The following is a 27,583-nucleotide window of genomic DNA, read 5'->3' on the forward strand; positions in this document are numbered from 1 at the left end:
TTGCAACCAGCAGCTGTTCAGATTTCCTGAGAGGTTTAGCCCTGTCCAAGTAAAATGTAAGCTGTATGTGCACTATTCCTTCCCCTTTGTTCTGTGGATTAGAAAAGAAGGTTGGCAAATGAATGGACTGATTACGGGCCACACTGGATGCCACCTTGGGCATGGAGGGATTTGGTCCTGAAGGACACCCTGTCCACATGAAAGATGATGAAATACTCCACTGCCATGAAGGCCTGTAATTCAGACATCCTTCTTGCTGAAGTGATGGCTAAAAGGAAGGCTGTTTTCCAAGAAAGGAATTTCAAACTCTTCATTTGCAGCTGGCTCAAAAGGAGGTAGAGTGAGGTTTTCCAATACAAAGTTAAGGTCCTAGGCTGGAGTAGGGGCTCTCCTGGGTGGTCTTAAGTTTTTGCCCCTCTGAGGAAATGCTTCAGCAGTGGGTGAAAGAAGAGGGGTGGGAACTGTGTTGTAATGAGCTGAAATGGCTGAGGCATGCATTTTGATGGAGGAAAAGGAAAGGCCCTTGTGAAGCATCTCAATTAAGTATTGAAGAATCTGAGGTAAATTGGGTGCTGCTGTGCCCATCCCGAGTTTGGTTCCAGGAACATAATCTTTTCCATTTTTCAGCATAGGATTTTCTAGTACTAGGCCGCCTTGCTTCTAGAATGACATCCAACACTTGCTTACTGAGGGACAGTAATGGAGAGATGAGGTAATTAGCCAAGCTGCCAGATTTAGGGTTTGAAGCTGTGGGTGCAGAATCTTGCCCTCCTGCTGGAACAACAGGGCAGGGGTCTGAGGCAGGCACCATGGTGCCAGCAGTGACACTGCGCAAAAGGGGGTACCAGTGTTGGCGTGGCCAGTCAGTATCGTCCTTGGCTTGTCCAGTCTGATCTTTAGTAGTACCTTGGAGAAGAGAGGCAGAGGAGGAAAGGCATAAACTGATAGGTTTTTCCAGGTGAAGGACAGGGCATCCACTTTCCAAGACTGTTTGTGGGGAGTCCTTGTGTAGAATTTTTCCAATTGGTAGTTCTGGGGGAGGCAAACAGCTCTTTCTCTGGGCTCCGCCATTTGTTTCTCAACATGTTGAACATCTTTGGTTCTAGTTTCCACTCGTGTGGGTCCATGAGATTTCTGCTTAGTTCATCTGCCAGTGTATTTAGCTTTCCTGGCAGGAATTGCCCGTGTAGGTGCACTTGGTAGCTCAAGGCTGTGTTCCACACAGCCATGGCTAGTCTACAGAGAAAGTATGAGTGGTTCCCCCCCTGCTTATGTACCACATAACAGTGGTGTTGTCCGTCTTTACCATTCAGAGCATTCTGTACAGCTAACATTTTTTGATAGATATGCAGGTGTATTTGACTTGGGTTCCATTTGCCCTGAATGCACTTCCCTGCCAAGTGAGCCCCCCGTGCATAGTCTGATGAGTGTTAGGGCTTGGGCAGCAGGGGATAGACTGAATGGCAGTCCCTTGTTTTGGTGGTAGGCCTCTGCCCACCAAAGGAACTGTATCTGTAGACAAGGTATGATAGGAATCATTGATTCTAGATCATGAGAATGTTGACACTATAGGCTTTTTAGATACCACTGTAGTTTCCTCATATACAGTCTTGCATATGGAATTAGGAGAATGCAGGAGGCCATGAACCCCAGGGCTTGCAGTATTTTCCTTGCAGATAGTTAGGTCTTTGTGGCCAGTAGTTTGAAGTAGGCTGTCAAATTAACTTGTTCTCTGGCGTGAGGAAAGTCATCTGGGAAGTTGTGTTCAAGCTAGCTCCCAGGAATACAATTTGTTGGCAGGGTACAAGATGTGATTTCTTTTCGTTTATGGTGTACCCCAGAGAAGTTATCAATTTCTGTACAAACGCCAGATGATTCAATAGTATTGTCCTGGCTTTGACTGAATTAGACAATCATCCAGGTATGGATATATTTGGATATTTCTTTGCCTGCAAAATGTAATGACTGGAGCTAGGTACTTTGTGAAAAAGTACAGTTTTGTACCTACCATAAATGTAGATGTTCGAAGATCCACATTGCTGCAGTCCTTACACTTGGGTAGTCCGCTGTCCTCGGTCGGCCCGAATATCAAAGTATAAGGCTGACGTCGGTCAAGGCGCATTTGACTGACATCAGGACGTCAGGGTACAAATGCGCATGACAGACATCATATCCTCAGTCTTTTCTTGCCCCAGATGTCAGAAGACCCTAAAAATAAAGGTCAAAACCAAAAGACAGCAAACAACCAACCAACCACCCTTGCACTAACTATATGTACAATATATACAATATACACAATATGTACAACCCAACCCACACAACCACCTCTAACTGCAGAGGGGAAGGAGGGAGGGTAAATTGGACTGCAGCAATGTGGATCTTCGAACATCTACATTTATGGTAGGTACAAAACTGTACTATGTTCTTCATCTCACATTGCTGCAGTCCTTACACTTGGGTAGAATCCCAAAGCAGAGGTAAGGGAGGATGGCTAACTACAAGGAAGCAGGAGCTGCCAAAATGCCCTGCAAAACAGCAGTGGCAAAACCAGCCCTGGATTTAGAGTAAAGTGGCAGGTGATAATGCCTAGAGAAAGTATGCACTGAACTCCAAGTAGCCGCCTCCAAAATATCCTTGGTTGCCACTCCCCTCAAAAAAGCTGTTGATGTGGCAGTAGCCCTAGTGGAATGAGGCCTAATCCCAGCTGGAATCTCCTTGCCATGATGGGAATAACAGAAAGCAATGCAAAACCCAATCCACTTAGAAATAGTCTGTTTTGACACAGGCTTGCCCTGAGAACTTAAAGCAAAATAAACAAAACTGCTGAGACTGCCTGAACCCTTTAGTTCTGTCCAAATAATAACGCAACTGCCTGTGTACATCTAAAGTGTGCAAAATCTTTTCCCCTTTATTTTGGGGATTTGCATAAAAAGTAGGCAAATGAATAGTTTGGTTTAAAGCCACACTAGAAACCACCTTAGGCATAAAGGAAGGATTAGTACGTAATGATACCCTATCCTTATGGAAAATCAAGAAAGGCTCAACCGCCATAAGGGCCTGCAATTCAGAAACCCTTCTTGCAGAGGTAATTGCCAACAAAAAAGCAGTCTTCCATGATAAATATTTCAACTCAGAAGTAGCTGCAGGCTCAAAAGGTTGTAGAGTGAGTTTCTCCAACACAAAATTGAGATCCCAAGCAGGAGTAGGAGCTCTTCGTGCGGGCCTTATATTCTTTGCCCCTCTAAGAAATTGCTTGAACAAAGGATGAGAAAACAATGGTGGGACACAATCATAGTGAGCCGAAATTGCTGCAGCATGAACCTTAATAGAAGAGAAAGACAAACCTTTGCCCAGTAACTCAGTAAGATATTGAAGAGCCACACTCAAATTAGGCTCAGAAACATCAAAATCTTTTGCTGCACTCCAAAATAAAAATCTCTTCCATTTATCTGCGTACACTTTCCTTATACTAGGCCTTCTAGCTTCCAAAATCACATTCAAAACATGTTGTGGAAGTTGAGACCCTCTATGGTTCAAAACAGAATATGCCAGGCCGTTAGGTGAAGAGAGTGAAGTTTGACATTCAGCAACTGGCTGTCCTCCTGTGATAACAGGTGTGGAATCGAAGGCAAAGGCCATGGAGGCTTCCGTACCAGACTTCTCAGTAATGGGTACCAGTGCTGTCGAGGCCAATCTGGAGCTATTAAAATCATCCTTGGCTTGTCCTGTCTGACCTTTAGAAGTACCTTTGGGAGGAGAGGCAGAGGAGGAAAGGCATACACATGAAGATTGCTCCAATTGAAAGAAAGATCATCCACTTTCCAAGCTGTGGGATGAAACTTTTTGTGCAAAACTTTGGCAGCTGATGGTTTAGTGGAGAAGCGAACAGATCTATGTCTGGAGTTCCCCATGACACTGTCAATTTCTGAAATACATGAGGATCCAATTTCCACTCGTGGGGATCCATAATTCGCCTGCTCAACACATCTGCTAAGGAGTTCTGTGCTCCTGGCAGAAACCTTGCCTGAAGATTGAGCTGTAAACTGAGAGCAGTCTCCCACAAAATCATTGCTTGCCTGCATAGAGGATAAGAATGCGTTCCCCTTGCTTGTTGATGTACCACATGACAGTTGTGTTGTCTGTTAGAATCAACACCTGCCCTGGAAGAAGTAAATCCTTGAAAGCTATTAATGCAAACTGGACTGCTAACATCTCCTTCAGGTTGATATGTAGATGTTGTAGTCTGGCAGGCCACTTGTCTTGTATCCACTTTCCATTTAGATGAGCTCCCCAAGCTTTGTCTGAGGCATCTGTCGTTAAAATCTGACTCGCCTCTGGCCGGGTCACAGAGAGTCCCTTGTTTAGGTGACATTCCTGAGCCCACCACAAAATTCCTTTTGAATGCAAGGTATTATTTGAATGACAGTGTCTAGATCCTGGCAGTGCTGTGTCCATACATTTTTGAGATACCATTGTAGCTTCCTCATATGCAGTTTGGCATTGGGAAGCACCAGAATACAAGATGCCATGAACCCTAAGGCTTGAAGGACTGTCCTTGCAGTCAGCCCGGACTGATGAGATAGCTGATGGAAGTAAAGGGATAGACTCTTTTGTTTGTCCGGGGTTAAAAAGGCCATCTGGGATGCTGTATTCAGTCTCACACCCAGAAAGCACATGTCCTGAGAGGGTACTAGACTGGACTTTATTTCGTTCACAGAATACCCCAGGCATCTTAGCACTGCTATCACATATTCCAAATGATGAAGAAGCTCTTCCTTCCTTGAGCCAGAATCAGGCAGTCGTCCAAATAAGGATAGATCTGTATTCCTTTTAGCCTGAAGAAAGCTATCACTGGAGCCAGAACTTTCGTGAACACTCTGGGCGCAGTAGATAAGCCAAAGGGCAATGCAGAGAACTGATAGTGAGAAGTCCCAGCTCGAAAACGCAGATACTTCCTGCAACTTAGTCTGATAGGAACATGAAGGTAAGCCTCCTTGAGATCCAAAGTTACCATCCAATGATCTTTGCCCAGCAGAGGTAAAAGCTGCTGTAACGTCAACATTTTGAACTTGGGAATGTCCAGATAAGTGTTGAGGGAAGATAAATCCAAAATTGGTCTCCACGTGTTCCCTTTCTTTGGTACTAGGAACAGGCGAGAATAAAATCCTAGGCCCACTTCTGGCATAGGGACCGGCTGTATGGCCCCTATTTGGAGTAACAGAGAAACTTGCTTGTGAGCCTCTATTCTTTGTTGAGGAGGAACGTCTGGCATGCCTTTGAAAGGAGGCAAGGTATGGAAATAAAACCTGTAACCGTAATGTATGATATCCAATACCCATCTGTCTTGGGTAATTAAACTCCAATTTTCTTTGAAAAGTGCCAACCTTCCTCCCAAAGGTGCTGCCAGACGAGAAGGCTCTGGCAGCTGAAAAGGTAGGTCATTGGGTCTGTTTACGAAAGGACTGACCCCTGCCCTCACCAAGACTGTGCAGGAGAACTCCCTGTTCTAGGCCTGAAAGAGCCCTGAGCTCTGCCCCTACCACGCCTAGATCTACCCCTAGACTGGGAATCATAAGAAGGATACGCCCACCCCTTAGTAGGCCAATTTCTACTAAACTTTGGAGGCTGGACCTGCAAAAATCTTTAACAGTCTGCATAGACTTAGCCTTGTCTTCCATTTTCTTTAAAACTGCCTCAACAGGAGGACCAAACAACACGTCAGATTGTAAAGGAGCATCTAAAATCCTTGTTTTAACATGTTCAGACAAATTTTGATCCCTTAGCCAGGCGTGCCTCATGAAGAACTGACCCAGTGGCAGCCACCCTAGACGAGGCCTGTACAGCATCAAAACCACATTGCAAAGAATGCTTACCCACCTGTTCAGAAACATGTACTAAATCTTGAAACTCTTTACAATCAATACCTACTGCCAGAGCATCAACCTTAGACTTCAATTGTGAAAGGAGATAGTTTTGGTATTTCAACATGTGAAACTGGCAATTCAAAGCCCTCATAGCAAGAGTGGAAGTAGTATAAACTTTCTTTCCCCATCTATCCAAGGCCCTAGCCTCTGTCTGCAGGAACCGGATTCTTTACAACAGAAGCCTTAACACCTTTAGGCCCCTGGCTAACAGTTTCTGGGCCCGCCCTAGGACTCTTAAAAAGATACTTATGAGCTTCAGGCACCCTGTAATACCTATCCGGCTTAACAGGAGCAGGAGGCAAAGAATCAGGATTAAGAGAAGCCTCTGAAAAAACATCTTCCACTACATCCAAAACAGGAGGTATAGCCAAAGGCCTATGCTGGGGTAAAAACAAAAATTCCCTAAGCCTTTTCCTGGAATCAGAGAAGTCTTGACCTTCCCACTTAAAATGCTCCCTCATGGAATGAAGAGTTTCTGAAAAAGAAAAATCCTCAGGAGGAGAAGCAGAAGGAGTAGAATCATCCACATCAGAATCAGAATAAGGAGAGTACTCCTGCAAGTCTTCAGCCAAGACTCTGAAACATCTGAAGCCTGCTCAAAACCCCCAGCTCAGGCTCCATCCTAGGTCTCTTATCAGGAGGGGGCATAGAACCCCTAATCAAAGTAATCAAATCTTCTGCCATTTTAAGCATATGCTTCTTGGGCACAGTTCCTGAAGAGCTAGGGGAAACACCAACTGAAGCTACACCTGGCCTGCCCCTGGGAGAAGCCTTTGAAACAGAAGGAGAGGGCCTAGCCACCCTAGGAAGGGAGGGGAGTATAGTAACCTGAGAAGCCCCCTCAGCCTGACTTGCCTCCTGAGAGGCCACATCTTGCAATAAGAAAGTCTCACCCTGTGAACACAAAGAAACCTCCGGTGGAGCCACCGGCTCCACCGACACCTCTAAAGAACCGGCGTCCGGTACAGACGTTTCTTCTAGCCCAGGCTTAACTGCTTTGTCCTTGCACTTCTTAGAAGAAGCGGGCGTCGGAGCATCCGACGGCATTTTATAATTGCACCGCTTCCCAAAGACTAACCTTGCACAATCCAACCTTCTCTTTATAGTGCGTTTATTAAATCTAGCACAAGAGCGACAGCCAACAACGTCGTGCTCAGGCCCTAAGCAAGGAATACACAAAGTATGATAATCTCTATGCGGTATCTGTTTCCCACAAGAAATGCAATTATTGACTTTCTGACATCCGGTAAATCACTGAGGCAAGAAAAAACTAAAATATTCCCCAACGGGGTACTTAGCCAACTTTGAACTCGGTCTGAAACTTCGAAATCGAAAAATCTCAGAACGCCAACTGGCACTTGCAATGCTGCTTCTGCATCGGACCATGCGGCAAAAAAGACTGAGGATATGACGTCGGTCATGCGCATTTGTACCCTGACGTCCTGATGTCAGTCAAATGCGCCTTGACCGACGTCAGCCTTATACTTTGATATTCGGGCCGACCGAGGACAGCGGACTACCCAAGTGTAAGGACTGCAGCAATGTGAGATGAAGAACATCCCTGGGTGCAATAGATAAGCCAAAGGGCAGAGCAGAGAACTGACAGTGCATGTAGCCTGCTTTGAAGCATATTGAAGCATAGGTATCATATGCAAGACTCCCTTATTGGAATGTGCAGGTAAGCTTCCTTTAAATCTAGTGTTGCCAACCAGGCATCCTTGCCTAGCATAGGAAGCAGCTGAAGAGTTAGCATCTTGAATTTTGGGATCACCAAACGTGTTTAGGATAGAGAGGGTCCAGGATAGGACACTAGTTGTTGTCTTTTCTGGGCACCAGGAAAAGTCTTGAGTAGAAACCTTGTCCCCTTTCCTCTTCTGGGACAGGCTGAATAGCCCTGATGCTTAAGAGAAAGAGAAAGTACAGTTTTGTACCTACCATAAATGTAGATGTTAGAGGATCCACATTGCTGCAGTCCTAACTATTGGGTAGTCCGCTGTCCAGTCGGCCCGAATACCAAAGTATATGGATGACGTCGGTCACGGCGCATTAGACTGACGTCAGTACGTCAGGGTACTAATGCGCATGACCGACGTCATATCCTCAGTCTTTTCTTGCCCCAGATGTCAGAAGACCCTAAAAAGACAAGGCCAAAACCAAAACACACCAAACATACCTGCACCAAAAATATATACAATATATACAAAGGTACCAGAATATAATCTCACCTACACAACCACCCCTAAACACAGAGGGGAAGGAGGGAGGGTAAATTGGACTGCAGCAATGTGGATCCTCGAACATCTACATTTATGGTAGGTACAAAACTGTACTATGTTCTTCATTCCACATTGCTGCAGTCCTAACTATTGGGTAGAATCCCAAAGCAGAGGTAAGGGAGGCTGGCAAATCATAAGGAAGCAGGAGCTGATAACATGCCTTGCAAAATAGCTGTGGCAAAACCAGCCCTAGACTTAGAGTAGAGAGGAAGGTGGTAATGCTTAGAGAAAGTATGCACTGAACTCCAAGTAGCTGCCTCCAAAATATCCTTAGTTGCCACCCCTTAGAAATGCTGTTGAAGTGGCAGTAGCCCTAGTGGAATGAGGCCTAATCCCAGCTGGAATCTCTTTGCCATGATGGGAATAACAAAATGCAATGCAAAACCCAATCCACCTAGAAATAGTTTGTTTTGACACAGGCTTGCCCTGCGAACTCAAAGCAAAAGAAACAAACAACTGCTGAGACTGCCTAAAATCCTTAGTCCTGCTTAAATAATAACGCAATTGCCTGTGTACATCTAAAGTGTGCAAAATCTTTTCCCCTTTATTTTGGGGATCTGCATAGAAAGTAGGCAAATGAATAGTTTGGTTTAAAGCCACACTAGAAACCACCTTAGGCATAAAGGAAGGATTAGTACGTAATGATACCCTATCCTTATGAAAAATCAAAAGGCTCAACCGCCATAAGGGCCTGTAACTCAGAAACCCTTCTTGCAGAAGTAATGGCCAACAGCAGTCTTCCATGACAAGTATTTCAGTTCAGCAGTAGCCGCAGGCTCAAAAGGTTGTAGAGTAAGTTTCTCCAACACAAAATTGAGATCCCAAGCAGGAGTAGGAGCTCTACGTGGGGGTCTTATATTCTTTGCCCCTCTAAGAAATTGCTTGAACAAAGGATGTGAAAACAATGGTGGGTCACAATCATAGTGAGCTGAAATTGCTGCAGCATGAATCTTAATGGAAGAGAAAGACAAACCTTTGTCCAATAACTCAGTAAGATATTGAAGAGCCACACTCAAATTAGGCTCAAATCTCCAAATTCTTTGCTGCAGTCCAAAATAAAAATCTCTTCCATTTTTCTGTACACTTTCCTTGTACTAGGTCTTCTGGCTTCCATAATCACATTTAAAACTTGTTGAGGAAGTTGAGACCTGCTGTCTTTCAAAACAGAATATGCCAGGCAGTTAGATGAAGAGTTTGAAGCTTGACATTGAGCAGATGACCGTCCCTCTGAGACAATAGGTGTGGAATCAAGGGTAAAGGCCATGGAGGCTTCCTTACCAGACTCCTCAGTAATGGGTACCTGTGCTGCCGAGGCCAATCTGGAGCTATTAAAATCATCCTTGGCTTGTCTTGTCTGACCTTTAGAAGCACCTTTGGGAGAAGAGGCAGAGGTGGAAAAGCATACACATGAAGATTTTTCCAACTGAAAGAGCGAGCATCCACTTTCCAAGCTGTGTGATGAAATCCCTTCGTGCAAAACTTTGGCAGCTGGTGGTTTAGTGGAGAAGCGAACAGATCTATGTCTGGAGTTCCCCATGACACTGTCAATTTTTGAAATACATGAAGATCCAGTTTCCACTCGTGGGGATCCATGATTTGTCTGCTTAACACATCTGCTAAGGAGTTCTGTGCTCCCGGCAGAAACCTTGCCTGAAGAGTTAGTTGCAAGCTGAGCGCAGTCTCCCATAAAATCATTGCTTGCCTGCACAATGGGTAAGAATGTGTTCCCCCTTGTTTGTTGATGTACCACATGACAGTTGTGTTGTCTGTTAGAATCAACACCTGCCCTGGAAGAAGTAACTCCTTGAAAGCCATTAATGCAAACTGGACTGCTAACATCTCTTTCATGTTGATATGTAGATGCTGTAGTCTGGCAGGCCACTTGTCTTGTATCCACTTTCCATCTAGATGAGCTCCCCAAGCAATGTCTGAGGCATCTGTCGTTAGAATCTGACTTGCCTCTGGCCGGGTAACAGAGAGTCCCTTGTTTAGGTGACATTCCTGAGCCCACCACAAAAATTCCTTTTGAATGCAAGGTATTATTTGAATGACAGTGTCCAAATCCTGGCAGTGCTGTGTCCATAGATTTTTGAGATACCATTGTAGCTTCCTCATATGCAGTTTGGCATTGGGAAGCACCAGAATACAAGATGCCATGAACCCTAAGGCTTGAAGGACCGTCCTTGCAGTCAGCCCGGACTGAAGAGATAATTGATGGAAGTAACTGGAAAGATTCTTTTGTTTGTCCGGGGTTAAAAAGGCCATCTGGGCTGCTGTATTCAGTCTCACACCCAGAAAGCACATGTCTTGAGAGGGTACTAGACTGGACTTTATTTGGTGCACAGAATACCCTAGGCATCTTAGCACTGCTATGACATATTGCAAATGCTGTAGAAGGTCTTCCTTTTCTTGAGCCAGAATCAGGCAGTCGCCCAAGTAAGGATAGATTTGAATTCCTTTTAGCCTGGAGTAAGCTATCACTGGAGCCAGAACCTTTGTGAATACTCTGGGCAGTAGATAAGCCAAAGGGCAATGCAGAGAACTGATAATGAGAATTTCCAGCTCAAACGCAGATACTTTCTGCAACTTAGCCTTATAGGCACATGAAGGTAAGCTTCCTTGAGATCTAAAGTTACCATCCAGTGATCTTTGCCCAGCAGAGGTAAAAGCTGTTGTAACGTCAACATTTTGAACTTTGGAATGTCCAGATAAGTGTTGAGGATAGATAAATCCAAAATTGGTCTCCACGTGTTCCCCTTCTTTGGTACTAGGAACAGGCGAGAATAAAATCCTAGGCCCCTTTCTGGCACAGGAACTGACTGAATGGCTCCTATTTGGAGCAACAGAGAAATTTGCTCGTGAGCCTCTGTTCTTTGTAGAGGAGGAATGTCTGGTATGCCTTTGAAAGGAGGCAAGGTATGGAAATAAAACCTGTAACCGTGGTGAATGATATCCAGAACCCATTTGTCTTGGGTAATTAAATTACAATTTTCTTTGAAAAGAGACAGCCTTCCTCCTAGAGGTGCCGCCAGGCGAGAATGTACTGGCAGCTGAAAAGGCAGGTCATTGGGTCTGCTTACAAAAGGACTGACCCCTGCCCTCACCAGAAGTCTGAGCAGGTGAACTCCCTGTCCTAGGCCTAAAAGAACCTTGAGCTCTGCCCCTACCACGTCTAGACCTACCCCTAGACTGGGAATCATAAGCAGGATAAGTCCACCCCTTAGTAGGCCAATTTCTACTAAACTGGAGGCTGCACCTGCAAAAATCTTAACAGTTTGCATAGACTTAGCCTTGTCCTCCATTTTCTTTAAAACTGCTTCCACAGGCGAACCAAACAACACATCAGACTGTAAAGGAGCATCCAAAATCCTTGTCTTAACATGCTCAGCTAAGTTCTGATCTCTCAACCAGGCGTGCCTACGAAGAACAGAACCAGTGGCGGCCACCCTCGAGGAGGCCTGCACAGCATCAAAACCACACTGCAAAGAATGCTTTCCCACTTGTTCAGAAACATGAACTAAATCCTGCAGCTCTTTACACTCAATACCTTCAGCCAGAGCATCCACCTTAGACTTCAATTGTGAAAGGAGATAATTCTGATATTTTAACATATGAAACTGACAATTCAACGCCCTCATGGCTAAAGTGGAAGAAGTGTACACTTTCTTTCCCCATCTATCCAAAGCCCTTGCCTCTTTATCAGGAGGAACAGGATTTTTAACCACAGAAGCCTTCACACCTTTAGGCCCCTGAGAGACAGTTTCTGGGTCCGCCCTAGGACTCTTAAAAAGATACTTATGGGCGTCCGGCACCCTATAGTACCTATCCGGTTTAACTGGGGCAGGAGGCAAAGAATCAGGATTTAGTGAAGCCTCTGCAAAAACATCTTCTACCACATTCAGAACAGGAGGTATAGCTAAATGCCTATGCTGGGGTAAAAACAAGAATTCTCTAAGCCTCTTCCTGGAATCAGAGAAATCTTGACCTTCCCATTTAAAATGCTCCCTCATGGAATGCAGAGTCTCTGAAAAAGAAAAATCCTCAGGAGGCGAAGCTGAAGGAGTAGAATCATCCACATCAGAATCAGAATAAGGAGGATACTCCTGCAAGTCTTCAGCAGAAGACTCAGAAGCCTCCGAACATTGCTCAAAACTCTCAAACGCAGGTTCCACCCTAGGCCTCTTATCAGGAGGGGGCATAGAACCTCTAATCATAGTAATCAAATCCTCTGCCATTTTTAGCATATGCTTCTTAGGCAAAGATCCTGAAACACTCGGAGAAACCCCCACTGAAGCTAAAGTAGGCCTGCCCCTTAAAGAAGCCTTGGCAACAGAAGGCGAGGCCCTAACCACCTTAGGAAGAGAGGGAAGAAGAGCCACCTGAGAAGCCCCTTCAGCCTGGCCTACTTCCTGAGAGGACACATCCTGCAACAATAAAGTTTCTCCCTGAGACTCCAAAGAAACTCCTGGCAGAACCTCTAAACCACTGAGCCCTCTAAAGAACCGACGTCCGGGACTATCGGTTCTTCCCCTCTAGGCTTCGCTGCTTTGTCCTTGCGCTTTTGGCTGAAGCGGCCGGAGCATCCGACGGCATTTTATAATTACAACGCTTCCCAAACACTAACCTGGCACAGTCTAACCTTCTCTTAATAGTGCGTTTGTTAAATCTAGCACAAGAGCGCATCCAACAACATCGTGCTCAGGCCCTAAACAAGGTATACACAAAGTATGGTAATCCCTATGAGGTATCTGTTTCCCACAAGAAATACAGTTATTCACTTTTTCTGACATCCGGTTAAATACTGAGGCAAGAAAAAACCAAAATATTCCCCAACGGGGTACTTAGCCAACTTTGATTCGGTCTGAAACTCTGACTTCAGAAACTTTCAGAACGCCAACCTGCACTCGCAAAATTGCTTCTGCATCGGACCATGCGGCAAAAAAGACTGAGGATATGACGTCGGTCATGCGCATTAGTACCCTGACGTACTGACGTCAGTCTAATGCGCCCGGACCGACGTCAGCCATATACTTTGGTATTCGGGCCGACTGGACAGCGGACTACCCAATAGTTAGGACTGCAGCAATGTGGAATGAAGAACATCTTGCTTTTGAGCCTATGCCCACTGATTTGGGGGTAGATCTGGCCAACCATTTGGGGTAGGTAAGGAGTGGAATTGGAATCTGTATCATTGGGAAACTATATTTAAAACCCATTTGTCCTGGGTAATGAGTTCCCAAATTTCTGCATGCAGGGCAATCTTTCACCCTAAAGGAACAGTCAGTTGTGCAGGGCTTGGAAGTTTTAAAGTTAAGTGACAGACAGTTTACCATAGGGGGAGTCTTACTACTCCCTGCTTTGGAAGTGGAAGCCCCCCAACTGTGAGTACCTTGGGACTGAAGCCTGTTCTGCTGGTTCTGGGTTTGGACTGAAGGCCTAGAAGAGGTAGGAAAGGACCAATTTTTAGAGGGCCAATGCCTACTAAGGAGGCTGTACTTACAGGAAATCCTCAATAGTTTGCATGCATTTAGCTTTTTCCTCAATCTTTTTAAGTACTACTACTGCTGCTTTGTTGCCAAACAGGCAGTCTTGGTTTAAGGGAGCATCCAGCAATTTAGCTTTAACATGATCTGCCAAAGATAGCTCCTTAAGCCAAGCATGCCTTCTAAGTACAGACCCAGTGACAGCAGCCCTGCAAGATGCCTCTAGTGAATCAAAACCACATCGCAAAGTATGTTTTCCAACTTGTTCTGCAGAATGCATTAAATCCTGTAAATCTTTATTTTCAGCAGTCAGGAATCAACTTTGTTTTCTGTTTAAGCAATCCAATAATATGCTGCTGATACTTTAACATATGAAACTGACAGTTTAAGGCCCTAATGGCCAAGGTTGCAAAAGTGTACACCTTCTTACCCAATCTATCCAGCGCCCTATAATCTCCATCAGAGGGGGTAGGTCTTTTGGCAGTAGTAGCCTTAATGCCCTTTGGTCCCTGTGAAATGGTCTCAGGAAACGCATTAGGATTTTTAAAGAGGAAATTGTCAGAGTCAGGAACCCTGTAATATCTATCAGGTTTTCTGGGAGCAGGAGGTAAAGAGTCAAAGGCCAAGCTAGACTCCGAGAAGGCAACATCAACAATGTCCAGTACAGGGGGATAGCTAAAGGCCTGTGTTGGGGCAGGAATAAGAAATCCCTAAGCCTCTTTTTAGAGTCAGAGCAATCCTGGCTTTCCCATCGAAAATGCTCCCTAAGAGTATGCAAGGTTTCACCAAAAGAGAAATCCTTTGGAAGGGAAGCAGATAGAATGGTGTCCTCGGCATCAAAATCTTCATAGGTAGACAAGTCTAAACCTCAAGATGCACGCACTCGAAACTCTCCTTAGCATGGAGAAAGTACAGTTTTGTACCTACCATAAATGTAGATGTCCGATAGGAATGCATCTGCAGTCCTTACAAATGGGATGTCCTGTCGTCAGGCAGCCCTTCGGTCGGCCGGATTCCAAAGTCTGGGTCTGGCCTCGGCTGGTGTCGCACTTCACCCGACGTCATAGCTGCAGTTATTCGGGTATAAAGGCATCAGCCGACACCATTTTCCTCAGTGTTTCTTGCCCCAGATGCCAGGTGCCCTCTAGGAAGGCTAAATTTGGATAAATGCCAATGATTCCAAATAGTAAAGAGCAAACAAAAAATAAGCATGTATGTACATATATACAAACAAATACACCATAATAGATTCCCCCAGCTAGCTATAAGATGGGCAAATACCCTAGGAGTACCACAGAGGGAAGGGGTGGGTAATCCTGACTGCAGATGCATTCCTATCGGACATCTACATTTATGGTAGGTACAAAACTGTTCTATGCCCTTCAAGGATGCATCTGCAGTCCTTACAAATGGGTAGAATACCATAGCCAAACTGGGGGAGGAGGAAAATTAAAATTATGGTGTAGTTAAGATCCCTTGCAAAACAGCAGTGGCAAAACCTGCTCGGGATCTAGAGTATAAAGGTAAATTGTAATGCTTGGCAAATGTATGCACGGAGCTCCAAGTAGCAGCCTCTAAAATGTCCTTGGTAGCCACTCCTCGTAAGAAGGCTGTGGTAGTGGCTGTAGCCCTTGTAGAGTGAGGCCTGATGTTTTCTGGAGTTTTCTTTCCATGGTAGGAGTAACAAAATCTAATGCAATTTCCTATCCACTTGGAGATTGTCTGTTTTGAAATTGCTTTTCCTTCCATTCCTGTTGCATATGCTACCAGTAGCTGGTCAGTTTTTCTATTGCCCTTGGTCCTGTCCAGGTAGTAGCGTAATTGTCTATGTACATCCAAGGTATGCAACAGTCTTTCTCCCCTGTTCTGTGGGTTGGGGAAGAATGTAGGTAGGTGGATAGCCTGATTTAAAGATACTCTGGAGACCACCTTAGGCATAAAAGTAGGATTTGTTCTCATGGACACTATCTTGATGGAAGATCAGGAAGGGTTGTACTGCCATTAATGCCTGTAGCTCAGATACCCTTCTTGCTGAAGTGATTGCCAGCAGGAAAGCAGTTTTCCATGATAAGTATTGTAATTCTGCTGGTTCGAAAGGAGGAAGTGTCAATTTTTCTAGCACAAAGTTCAAGTCCCATGCTGGCAATGGTGGCTTCCTAGGAGGTTTTACATTTTTAATTCCTCTCAGAAACTGCCTGAGCAGAGGATGTGAGAAGACTGGAGGATCCAAGCCATATTCTGCTGAAATAGCTGATGCATGAATCTTAATGGAAGAATAGGACAGGCCTTTGTGGAAGAGCTCTGCCAAGTATTCCAGGATGTTGGCTATGTTTACCAGTGACGCATCTTCTCCTTTTGCAGTACTCCAAATGAGATATCTTTTCCATTTTGCTGAAGAATTTTTCCTTGTTGAGGGTCTGCGAGCCTCCAGGATAATGTCTTTAACCCTTTGGGATAAATTTGGGTTAATTGGTCTTATGCAATGTCCCAGGCAGTCAGCTGCAGAGTTTTCAGGTTTGGATGCAGGATGTTGTAGTTGTTCTGTGTTAACAGCAAGGGAACCAGGGGCAGGGGCCATATTTGTTCCCGAGACATGCTCCTCAGTAATGGGTATCAATGTTGTCTTGGCCAGTCTGGAGCTATCAGAATGATCCTTGGACGGTCCTCTTTGATCTTCAATAGCACCTTGTGCGTCAAAGGAAGTGGTGGGAATGCATATGCTGTCAGGTTTTTCCAACTGAAAGATAGGGAGTCCACCTTCCAAGCAAGTGGGTGGTACGTCCTTGTGCAGAATTTCTTTAGCTGGTGATTGCGTGGGGATGCAAATAAGTCTATTTCTGGGAGTCCCCATTTTCTTGTAATGGCTTTGAAGATGTCCGGATGCAGCATCCATTCGTGGGCATCCGTGGTAGTCCTGCTTAATAGGTCTGCTAGAATGTTTTCTTTTCCTGGTACAAAAATTGCTTGTAACTGAATGTTGTAGCTCAGGGCCACATTCCAGAGGTCCAGTGCCATCCGGCATAGAGGGTACGAATGTGTGCCTCCCTGTTTGTTGATGTACCACATAACTGTGGTGTTGTCTGTCCTTATCAATTGACCTTGTCGGAGAAATGGTCTGAATGTCTGAATTGCCAGTTTTACTGCCAGCATTTCCTTTAGATTTATGTGTAGGTGCAGCTGGTCTTGAGTCCATAAACCTTGTATGCACTTGTCCAGCATGTGGGCCCCCCAACCGAGGTCTGAGGCGTCCATCGTGATGGTTTGGCTTGGTTGAGTGCTGTGGAAGGGCAATCCTGTGTTTGATTGACAGGCCTGAGCCCACCATAGGAATTCTTGCTTCAGGCATGGAATTATTGGAATTTGGGTTTCTAGGCTGTGCTTGTGTTGAGACCATAAATTCCTTAGGTACCACTGTAACTTTCTCATATGCAGTCTGGCATGTGGAGCCAATATTATGCAGGATGCCATGAAGCCCAAGGCTTGCAGGACTTTTCTTGCTGTTAGATGGTTCTGCTTTGTTAATGCTAAGAAGTAGAGAGGTAGTTGCTCCTGTTTTTCTACTGTTAGGAATGCCATTTGTTTCGATGTGTCCAGCTCTGCACCCAAAAAGGTTATCCTTTGGGATGGTATCAGCCTTGACTTTTTTATATTGACTGTATATCCCAGGGCTTGTAGTTGGTAAATGACCCTTTTCAAGTCTTCTGCTAGCTTGTTTTTGTTGTCCGCTTGTATCAGGCAGTCGTCCAGGTAAGTGTAAATTTGGATTCCCTGAAGCCTGCAATGAGCAATTACTGATGCCAGGCATTTAGTGAACACTCTGGGCGCAGTAGATAAGCCAAAGGGCAATGCTGAGAATTGATAATGCTCTGATCCTGCAAGAAATCTGAGGTATCTTCTGCAATTTGGTCGTATGGGGACGTGCAGGTATGCCTCCTTGAGATCTAGAGTTACCAGCCAAGACTCCTTGCCCAGCATGGGAAGAAGCTGCTGTAGAGTCAGCATTTTGAATTTTGGAACAATGAGGAATGTGTTCAAAGCGGACAGGTCGAGAATAGGTCTCCATTTGCTTTCTTTTCTTGGTACCAGGAAGAGTCTGGAGTAAAATCCTTTCCTTGCTCCATAGATGGTACCTTTTCCACAGCTCTCATCCTTAATAATTGAGATATTTGTTTTAGAGCTTCTGCCTTTTGATTTGGAGGTAGGTTTGGCATTCCTCTCTTCCCTGGTAGAGTATGGAAGTGAAACCTGTAACCTTGGTCTATTGTCTGCAAAATCCACTTGTCTCTTGTGATGTAATGCCAGTTTGTTGAAAATAAGGCTAGCTTCCCGCCTAAGGGTGCTTCTAGTTGTTCCCTGGTAGGCGGTGCCAGAGCCAAGTCACTGTGATTGTCCTGTAGTTGTGGTGGTGGCTGTGTCTGTGGCTGTACCTCGCTGGTTGTTACCCTGCCACTGGCGTCTCCTGTAGGCACCCCTGGATTGGCTTCTGCCTCTTGAACGCCTATTCCTGCCTCTCTGAGCTCTGGAGGAGTCTGGAAAGGACCAATTCTTGGAGGGCCAATTCCTGCTAAACCTTGGAGGTTGGACCTGTAAGAAATCTTTCACTGTTTGGACAGATTTTGCCTTCTCTTCCATCTTCTTCAGCACCTGTTGTGCAGGAGAGCCAAACAAATTGATCTTATCCATGGGAGCATCTAATAGTTTTGATTTGACATGGTCTGGTAAGGCCTGCTCTTTTAACCATGCATGCCTTCTGATAACTGTGCCAGTCATGGCTGATATAAAGGAAGCCTCCAGTGCATCATAGCCGCATTTTAAAGAATGGTTACTGACTTGCTGAATGTTATGTACCATTTCCTGAACAGATTTTTTGTCTAATGGGTCATCAGAGGACAGCTTTTTGGTTAACTGGTCTAGCATAAATTCTTGATACTGGATCATGTGAAATTGACAGTTCAAGGCCATAGCTGAAAGAGTAGCAGAAGTGTAAACTTTTTTACCCCATCTCTCTAAGGACCTGGATTCCCTTTCAGAGGGGAGGGGGTTTTTGGCAGAGGTAGCTGCTACAGCCTTAGGTCCTTGGGAGATAGTCTCGGGATCTGCAAAATGAGCCTTATACAAATGGTAATGCGTGTCCGGGACCCTGTAGTACCTATCGGGCTTAGCAGGGGCCGGAGGTAGAGAATCAGGAGCAGTACAAGCATCATTAAATGCATCATCTACAACAGAAAGAACTGGAGGTATGGCTAAAGGCCTATGTTGTGGTAAATGCAGAAAGGTTCTAAGCCTTTTTCTGGAGTCTGAAAAATCCTGGCCCTGCCACTGAAATTGTTCCCTCATAGCATTCAAGGTTTCCCCAAAGGAAAATTCCTCAGGCGGAGAGGCAGAAGGGATGGACTCTTCAGCATCAGAGTCTTCATAAGGGGAGAAAGGAGCCTCTGGAGGGTCTGTATCATCTGAATCATCAGAGGAATCTGTAGAAACTGGCTCAGGGGGCTCTGCTCTAGGCCTCTTCTCTGGAGGTGGGTGAGAGGCCCTGTCTGGTTGAGGTTGGGATCCCCGGATTAAAGAAATGAGATCCTCTGCTAAGCTAAGCATTTGTGAACTAGAGCTAGGCCTGTGAGAGGGGGTCTTAGCAGGCACAGATTTAGTAGCTTTAGCTGCTTTAGCCCTGGCAAAGGCCTTAATGGACATGGCTGCAGGTGGCCTAGCAGCTCCACGTGCAGGGGTTGAAATATCCAAGGGAATAGTGTCAGATAATTCCTGAGAAACTGCAACCGCAGGTGGGATTTCAGAAGCCAATTCCACCAGGTTGGAAGAGGCCTCGGTAGAAGGTAAGTTTTCGGCTGAAGGGAGAACCGCTTGCTCGGTTTCAGCCGAAACAGAGACACTCGCGGTTGGCTTAACCGTGGTTTCGTCCGAAACCGCGGACCGCGAGTGTCGGTCCTTTTCCTTGCGCTTTTTAGATATTTGCGTAGTCGGAGGATCCGACGGCATAATATAAGCAAAACCGGAGCCGAAAAACTCCTCAGCAAATTCCGACCGACGTCTAAGCGTCCGCCGGTTAAAAGAAGCACAGGCTAGACAAGCTGCTACGTCGTGGTCTGGGCCTAAACAAGGTAAGCAGTAAGAGTGGAAATCTTTATGAGGCATTTGTTTCCCACAAGTTAAACAGTTATTCACTTTTTCTGACATCGGCTGAGGCAAGAAAGAGTCCCCAACGGGGTACTTAGCTTTTTAGAAGTCTTCGGTAGTAGAAGTATTCGGTAGTAGTAATCTCTGGTTCTGACTGACCGGCACTTGCGAACAGCTTCTGCTTCGGGCGCCACGCGGCAAGAAAGACTGAGGAAAATGGCGCCGGCTGATGCCTTTATACCCGAATAACTGCAGCTATGATGTCGGGTGAAGTGCGACACCAGCCGAGGCCAGACCCAGACTTTGGAATCCGGCCGACCGAAGGGCTGCCTGACGACAGGACAACCCATTTGTAAGGACTGCAGATGCATCCTTGAAGGACATCATCAATATCTGTGGAGTAACAGAAACCTGGTTCAGGGCTCCCGAGAGCACCCCAGCACTACCAGGTTATACCTCATACCATGCTTTTCGGCCCCAAAACTTGGACTGAACCACAAAAGGAGGGGGAGTATCGATATTCATCAAAGATACCCACACCTCCAGGTTGAGACTATTCATGTGCAACTAACAGTGGGTAAAACTGCCTTCCAGTTTATAGCCTGCTACAGACCACCCTCCCAAACCCAGGAACCCCACTCGGCCTTTCTGAGAACACTGGAAAATATGAAGGTCTCTCCAAACACCATTATATTGGGCGACTAACTACCCAAACATAGACTGGGAGCATTACTCTAGCTCCAACACCCTAGCCCAAAGGTTCCTAGAATTTATAAACTCAAATGCTATGGAACAACTTGTTACCACTCCCACAAGAGGGGAAAACATACTGGACCTGATCATCACCAACATGGGGACTCTATGCTCCAGACCAGAAGTGTATCCCTCACTGGTAAGATCAGACCATAAACTAATTTCACTGGATATTCACATCCCGACCCCACCCCCTGCCCAGAAAACCACAGTGAAAAACTTCTCTAAAGCAAATTTCACACTCCTCAAAACCAAGGTGGAATCCTTCAAAGCCCCCCAGGCCTGTGGAAAATACGGCCCAGACCGCAGAATCCTTTATAAACGCTTTCTATGAACACCTTCAGGAATGCATGGATCATGCGATCCCAAATAAAACCAAGACCCAATCCTCCAAAGGCAGACGTCCTGTCTGGTGGACCCCAGCCATAAACAAACTATACAATAGGAGGAAGCTACTAAATGATAGAGCAAAATCCCAAAAAGGGAAGGCATCACTGATCAGTATTAGCAAAAAACTACAGGCACTCACAAAATTGTCTAAGGCCAGCTTCGAGAGAAAAATTGCACAGGACACTAAGGATAATCATAAGGCTTTCTTTAGTTACGTTAGGAACCTGGGTGGTAATTCCCAGATATGCTCAGAATTAGTCCAAAATGACAAAAAATACACTGAACCCACAGACATTGCCAACATCCTAGCTGACAGGTTCAGCACAAACTTCTCCCCCCTCCTCCCCACCAAAAGGGCAAATATCTATCCCAGCAGAGTGCTGCCCCCCCTAACATCTCAGATGCTCAGGTAAGAGCCGCCCTCTCCAAAGCAAAAAACACAGCATCAATGGGACCAGACGGTGTCCCGGGCTGCGTCCTATATGAACTCCAAGAAGAGCTAAACCCAAACATAAAACTACTGTTCAATCTCAGCCTTACTACAGGATATGTGCCCAAAGAGTGGCGACAGCAACAGTGGTCCCTCTCCATAAAGGTGGTGCCTCAACAGATCCTGGAAACTATTGCCCCATAAGCCTGACTAGCTTGGTCTGCAAAGCTATGGAAAGGATCACCATGGACCTCATAAATAAAGATATTGGGGACCTACAGACACTGGATCCTACCCAGTTCGGCTTTGTTAAGGGCAGATCCTGCCTCTTAAACCTGGCTGATTTCTTTGAAACAGTCACCAAGGCCATTGACGAGGGGAAGGTGGTCCACACAGCCTACCTGGACCTCGCAAAAGCCTTTGATACAATACCCCACTCGGGCATTATAGATAAGCTCACCAGCTTAAATATAAACCCCTATGTCACTAGATGGATTGCAAACTGGCTCAAGGACAGAACCCACATGGTTAGAATTGCTGGAGCCATGTCAGACTCCAAACCAGTTACAAGTGGTGTCCCACAAGGCTCAGTCCTGGGACCTCTACTGTTCAGTATATATTTCTCGGAGGTACAGGCCAACACGGAAGGACTGTGGCTGACCAAGTTCGCAGATGACTGCAAACTGAGCGCCATAATAGACTCTCCAGCCGATACAAGCATCCTCCAAAAGGGCCTTATAGAAACAGACAACTGGTGCCAGAGCCATGGCCTCAAGCTAAATGCCAGAAAGTGTATAGTCATCCCCTTTGGCAAAAACAAAGTGCCCACAAATTACCACATAGGTGGTAATCCATTAAGTACAGAAGAAGTAATTAGGGACCTGGGGACCCAAGTTGATAGCAATCTCTCATTTGACAACCACGTGGCCAAAGTGGTTAGAAAAACATTTTATATAGCCACCTAATCATGAAGGGATTCACATCTAGATCAGGGGAGGTCATCATGCCTCTTTACTCATCCCTCATCAGGCCCATAATTGAGTACAATGCCCTTTGGGATGTACCTTACCAGACACCTGCAGCAACTGGAAAGACCCCAAAAGTACCTCACCAAGAGGAACAAAGGGCTCAAACAGATGCCATATGCTGCCCAGTTAAAGAAACTCCAGCTCTACTCAGTGGCATACCGCCTGTTCAGAGGCGATCTGTGCCTGACGTATAAAGCCATGTCCAACCCGGAATTAATGGACATGCTGCACCTCAGAAAATCCAAATCCCATCGAGCTACGCGCTCAAGAGACTTGAACCTCAGCACTGAAATAAATAGGACATGCTGGAGGGACAGATTCATAACCCAAAGGCTCCCTTCACTCTGGAATAAAATCCCAGTCCAGGTTAGGCAGAGCCCATCATTGACTCTCTTCAAGAGGAATCTTGATGAGTGGATGGGGGATCGTAGGTTTACCCCAGGTATCACTTCTGTGTCACACTTAGACAGAGGCACAGTATACTAACCTCAAAAAAGGGCATAGCAAAATAAATTTAAAATGGGTGGCGAAAGCCAAACACATTCTGGCTAGGCTTATAAATGCCCTAGGGCAGATAGCCTAGTATGAACCTATGAACCTATGAAGGGTAAATCTTGGTGATCAGAAGAAACAAATCTCACAGTCCTGATCAAAAGAATCATAAGGAAACTCAGTCCTAAGGTCTCTTAGAGGGGGAAGGGTGGCTTCCCCTGATTAGAGTAATAAAGTCTTCGGCCATTCTTATTTGCTTTTTAGGCATCGAGGCCTGACCATGCGGTCTGGGCGTCTGTTTTCTAGGCATGGATGGAGTTTTAGGCCTTGAAGAAGATGGCGTCAGTTTAATATGCATGTCTGTAGGCCTGAACACACCCTCAGAAGCCAGTGCCTGCACAGCGGCTCCAGACCCATCCAAGGTAGAGACATAAGCAGATTCCACAGATGAAGCATCTCGCGGCATAACTGACTCTGAATGGGTCTCAGTAGAGGCCTGCAAATCTGAAATAGTGGGCATCAGGGGCTGCGAAAGCACCTCACTGAGTACCAGTGAACTGGAGACTAGCTTAGGAGAAGCGTCATCGGCAGCTCTGGACCTATGTGGTCTGTCTGTCTATCTTTGCTTTTTTTCTGAAGAAGCGTGGCTGTGACCACGCGGAAGCGCTTACCTTTACCCACTGTGTTTTTATTAAAGAAGATTCTTAAACTACCATCACGGCTACTAATCGTTTTTTGGATTACTACTTGCAATTCAGCTTTTTATTTGACTGCATCGTGGTGAGATCAGATTTCTGTGTTTAACTTTTTTTCAGAATGTCGGTAGTCGGGTGGCTTACCGAAGCCAAAACTGGATAATTGAACAGAGTACCAAAATATTTAGAAGCGCAAATAAACACGACAAACAGTTCTTTGTTTAAACAAGGCACAAAACCGACAGTGAGGTACATCGTGGTCAGGGCCTAAGCAAGGAATGCAGTACGAATGAAAATCTTTATGAGGTATTTGCTTTCCACAAGAAATACAATTAACTTTTACCAACATCGGTTTAGAGCAAGAAAAGTTTCCCCAACAGGGTACTTAGCTTAGTTGAAGACTTTGGTTCTGAAACTCGAAAACGAAAATTTCAGGAGATGGCCGACCGGCACTTGTGAACTGCTTCTGCTTCGGGCACCACACTGCAAGAAAGACTGATGTAATGGTGTCGGCTGCATGCTTTACACCCCTGACTACCTGAAGTCATGGAAGATGAGACAGCAACAGACACAGGACCCACGACTTTGATAATCAGGCCGACTGAGGGCTACTACAAGCAGATAACCCAAATGTGATGACTTCAACAGTGAAACACAAAGATCAACAAGTGACAGTGTGGGTATGTGGCCATTCCTACATTCACTGGGCTGCCAGCCATGCCTCAAACTGAAAACAGGTACAACTTGAGCTTTCCCACATCCACTGTAAAGGTATACTGGACTGCAAGAAGAGATATGCATTGGAGCGGAGTACTGCAGATGATGGAAGAGAAGTGTTCCATCTACCCTGAGCCCGATATTCTTGTGCTGCACATTGGCGGGAATGATGTCATCAGTCAGCCACTTGGAAGGCTACGATTTAAAATTACAGCAATTTTTGAATACCGGTTTGATATAATTCCTCGACAGATAAGGAAAACAGCAGTCAACAGGCAGCTCACAAGGCCAGACGTTTACAGAATGGGTTCATGCATGGCTTGATGCACAGGGTTGGTGGATCTACAATCTGCCATGACAGCATCACCGTGGATGATGGTCACCTGTTCAGAAGGGATGGTGTTTACCTAACTGAGGAAGGCACCGCATTGTTCTTGACTGACCTCCACAATAGCATGAGGAGAGCTATGCAGGATTGGTAACATGCAGCTTGTGAGTAGAGTGGAATACCACCCATGACCAAGTAGTACCAGTATAGTAAGTAAAACTCTATTATGAAATGTGTTGTGTCAAATATATTTTTCTGAGTTTAGCAAATAACTGTGGTAAGGAGCTGGTGAGGATGCTGAGAGAATGGTTTCAGGAGAGTGCTACCATGTACAATCTAATATGTCAGTGCTACCACGTACAATCTAATATGTCAGTGACCATCCTGCAATACTACTACTTTTAGTTTGCTTTTATCAGGCATGTGTAGAGTTAAGATGACAGGAAGGCTTACTAATACAGAACCTGATCCATTTGGTCCATTACTGAATGGACACATGTAAAGAGATAAGCCATAGCTAAGTCAGACTGCTGACACTGAAGGAGGTTGTGAGACTGCAGTGGTATCAGCTGAGTGGGTAGCCAGCACAGCTATCAGACAAATCAGATGGCCTTGCCTGCCACTGAAGTCCCATGCCTGTCCTGGGTTCATTAGTGGAGTGGCAGCCCCTACCTTGCTTTTTCTCTTTACATGTACAAATTCAGCAGTATGTTGGCTACACCAAGAATGTGTATATTTACAATCATGTGTGTCTACATGGTAAAACAACCACTTCTGAATGCTGTACACATGTACAGATTTCAGTTTTGTTAGGACTCGGGTTATGGAAATTATGATTTTTTTCATATTTTGGTAAATAACTTTGCAGGGGAGCATCTAAATGTGCCAAGCAATAACTCATTTTGAAGACAGTATTGCTGGTTCCAACATGGTAAAAGAATTGTGCCTGTATGTTGTACTCATGTGCAGACATCAAAGTTTGTTTTGGACTTTGGTTATGGAAATTATGATTTTCATTCTTTGTTAAATAACTTTGCAAGGAAGCATGTCAGTGTGCCAAGTAATACCTAATTTTGAAGACAGTGTTACGCCTTACAACATGGTAAAAGAACCGTCTGTGCACTGTAAACATACACATATATCACAGCTGGTTCATAGGTTAGTACTAAGCTAACTGCCCTTGCGAGCCATTTTAAGCCTAGCCAATTATCCCTTGTGAGACTCAAACCCTGCACATTGTGTTTGTAAGGCAAACACCTTAACAATTAGGCCACCTTCCCAACCAAATGTAACCCATTCCCATATCGGCAGTCGAACACGGGCCGCTTGGTTAAAAAACAGGAATCCTAACTGCTAGTCTTGCACGATTATGAAAATTCTACATTTACAATACTTATTATGCCCATATCTTTGCAAAGGAGCATGGTGATCACACAAATGATGCACTTTGAAGCGGACATTCAGATGTACAACTTCTACACTGATATGCAGGCTCTGTTACAGGTGATGACATATGCTGTTTATCAATTATGAGAAATAATATATCATATTTCTGTGAATATCTCAAGAAAGGAGCATCACACAGTAATGGTTAAGATATCATTTTAAAGCTGACATTCATACTAACAAATTAAATTCAAATTGTATGGGTCTGCAAGGAACATTGACCAAGATATTGTGCTTTGCTTTTCCAAAAAGGTAAAAAAATATGCACAATAGCAACATTCCTTGCCAAATATTTAATAATGAGTGATATGCACTATCAACATTTACACTGTTGGAAAAGGTCAGTGTCTGCTGAACAACTTTCGCATTTACATTTTTAGTCTAGCTCTTAGTCAGAGTTATGAACATTTGTTTTTTTCTGTATGGAATTATAAATGGATTTTTTGAAAATTAGCTCAGGCTGCACTGTTGTTCCTATGGTGGAATTAAGCAGGCATCGTTTTCTGAGCTGCTCCGGAGTGAATGAGTTAATGGATGAGAAGGATAGGCTTTTGTGGAGCAGTTCTGCTAGGTAATCTAGGATTTGAGGGAAGGAGGGCATGGCTGTGTCCCTCCCTTGAGACTGGCTCCAAGAACTGTATCTATTCCACTTTTCTGAATAGGATTTCCTAATACTGGGCCTCCTGGCCTCAAGGATAACATCCAGCACCTGTTTGCTGACCGTTGCTGGTGTCGTAATCAGGGAATAAGCCAGGCTGCCAGGTTCAGGGTTTGCAGCTGAGGATGCAAAATCTGTCCCTCCTGCTGGGACAGCAGACAGGGGGTCTGCTGTAGGTGCCAGGGAGACACTGCTATCAGACTATGTCGGAGTGGGTACCAGAGTTGGCGTGGCCAGTCCGGTGCAATAAGGACTGTCCTTGGCCTGTCCTGTTTGATCTTGAGGAGTACTTTAGGAAGGAGGAGCAGAGGGGGAAAAGCATAGATTGAGAGGTTTCCCCATGTGAAGGATGGGGCATCCGCTTTCCAAGCTTGGCTGTAGGGAATTCTGGTGCAAATTTTGTTTAGTCGACTGTTTTGGGGGGATGCAAGGAGGTCCACTTCTGGTGTTCCCCACCTGTGTATTAGAAGTTTGAATTAGTTTGGTTTCAGTTTCCACTCGTGTGGGTCCATTAGATTTCTGCTTAAGTCTGCCAGTGAATTTTGTTTGCTTGGCAAGAACGGAGCTTGCAGGTGCACTTGGTTGCTTAAGGCTGTATTCCACAGAGCCATAGATAACCTGCAGAGTGGGTAGGAGGGAGTTCCCCCTGCTTGTTTATGTACCACATAACTGTGGTGTTGTCTTTATCAGGAGTTGTCCTGGCAAGATAAGGTATTTGAAGGCTGTCAGTGCATTCTGTACAGCTAACATTTCTTTTTGATTGATATGCAGGTGAATTTGTCCTGGGCTCCATTTACCTTGAATACATTTGCCTGCCATGTGAGCCCCCCA

The 27,583-nt window shown here is 45.2% G+C and overlaps 1 protein-coding gene across 1 annotated transcript in view; it reads right to left on the reverse strand.

Annotated features, from left to right (window-relative positions):
• SETD2 (SET domain containing 2, histone lysine methyltransferase) overlaps positions 1-27,583 on the reverse strand; it is a 3,532,865-nt gene that overhangs the window by 2,709,832 nt on the left and 795,450 nt on the right. The window lies entirely within an intron of this gene.

Source organism: Protopterus annectens, chromosome 3.part0 (assembly GCF_019279795.1).
Source record: "Protopterus annectens isolate FY-2018-M chromosome 3.part0, PAN1.0, whole genome shotgun sequence".
Classification (NCBI taxonomy): domain Eukaryota; kingdom Metazoa; phylum Chordata; order Ceratodontiformes; family Protopteridae; genus Protopterus; species Protopterus annectens.